The sequence below is a fragment of the Marmota monax genome, unplaced genomic scaffold (assembly GCF_021218885.2).
Source record: "Marmota monax isolate L192 unplaced genomic scaffold, Marmota_monax_Labrador192_F-V1.1 WCK01_AAM20220418_F8-fsc01910, whole genome shotgun sequence".
Taxonomy (NCBI): domain Eukaryota; kingdom Metazoa; phylum Chordata; class Mammalia; order Rodentia; family Sciuridae; genus Marmota; species Marmota monax.
In genome coordinates, this window is record NW_026694101.1 from 4039 (window position 1) to 6057 (window position 2019).

The following is a 2019-nucleotide window of genomic DNA, read 5'->3' on the forward strand; positions in this document are numbered from 1 at the left end:
TGTGGACTGGGACTATTCTGGAATATCCAATATTTGTGGTATATTATTATAAGAAATGACTATATAGTAGGAGAGAAGGATGGAGAAAGGTTGATCAGTAGGTACTAACTTACAGTTAGGAGCAAGTTGAGGTGTGATATTGCACTACAGGGTGACTATGGATAACAGTAATTTAGTATATATTTTTAAAAAAAAAATAGAGGAAAGGATTTAAAAGTTCTCCCAGTAAATAAATGACAAACGTCTAGCTTCCATATTCTTCTTTGTCTTTGTACTTTCTCTCTCTTCTCAGTACTGGAAGGAACAGAAGGAATATTAAAGAAAAATGATATTAAATAGTTTTTAAATAATCTTGAGCTTATATGATAAAGTTCAAATTTTACTATGGTATGTTTAAAAAAAGCAATAAAACTTAAAATCAGAAATAAAAACAAAATGTGGTTCTATTCTTTGGAATTCTCCTTTTCCCTTTTTCCTTTACATCATTCTCTGTTTCATTTGGGAATATTTTGTGAAAAATACAATTAATAATGGAGATTAAAGTTATGTAACAATGTATTTAGATATTTGCATTATAGTTGTAAGTTTTGAGGACTTCCATCAGGGAAAAGTCTCCTGATATAGAAGACACTGGTCTTGTTTTAGAAGGCAGAATTAACACTTGAAAGGCATATAAAACATATTCAGCAAAAAGCAGGTTTCTTATAATGATTTAGTTTGTCCTCAGACACACTCATTCTCCTCTCTTTATTATTATTAATCCTATTTCCGTTCTCAGAGAATTCTTCATATCATTCATCAAATATTCACTACTAGATCTCGCAAGGGAGTGCCTCAGTTTAAGAAGATCCTGTGTCAATATATTTAAGAATGTTCTAGACCTGGAGAATGCAAAATGAATAAGTCAGTAACTTCCTTAATAGTATTTGTGATGTCCTGGGAGAGACAAACATCTCCCTAAATTCAATAAAGGCCTAAATGATACCATAACAAACATGTGCTTTAAACAATGTGTCTTGTCAGGAGTAGCAAGACAGGAACAGGAATGTTACTTCAAGCTTCTATTATAAAACCCAATAAAAAGGTGTGGTGCTGAATGCCTTCTGTGGAGGTGACAAAATTGCAGTTACAAAAATAGAGATGATGATGTCTGAAAAGTGATCTTTTGTTTAAGGACAATGAACACAGAAGATGAGCAAGGATATAGACAGTGCTATCTGTAGACTCTAGCAAGAGGGCCCCTGCCCTATTTTCATGTAAAATTTTTATTTTAAAGGACCATATTTTAAAGGACCAGCCAAACAAAAACATACTCAGATAATGTACCAAAGAACAGAAGATATCTCTGCCACTCACATACAGACACAATCTGTAAACTTACACAACCATGGTACTCATAACTTCAGGCTCAAGGAAAATACTTCTTCACATAACAGACCCTTGTCCTTGGAAGTGCATTTTAGTATCAGGAAATTGCTGCGGGGGAGGCTGTGCTGCTGCTAATGTAGAAGGGACACCTTGATTTGGAATTTGGTGGAACTTTAGGAAAGAGAAAAAATTGTGAGGTAGCCCAACCTTCCCTCTCAGATGGTGTGGGTATAATACATTCTTGCATAGTTAATTTTTATTATTATTTCACAGTATGGGTAAGGATGCATGTTCTTATCTCTTGTCATCTTTACTCAACTGTTCCTCTGAAGAGTGCTAATTAAAAGCACAATATTCACAATAGTTGATTATGAAGCTAGAAAGTTTTGCTGTATTACACAATATTATTTTAATTATACATGTTTGTACATTGAACCTGGATAATGATACTGATTATTTACTTCTGCAATCATATAGACATAAGAATGAGAATTATGAGTAATTGTGCTTTATCAAAAATGTAATTTTTTAAAAAAAATTTAAAATAAAATTTTAGTTTCATTTAAATACATTTTATTTCAAATGTGGGATTTTAGGTACTATGTGCACTTTGCTTTTCATCTTTAATAGATTTTTTAAAAATGTTTTCAA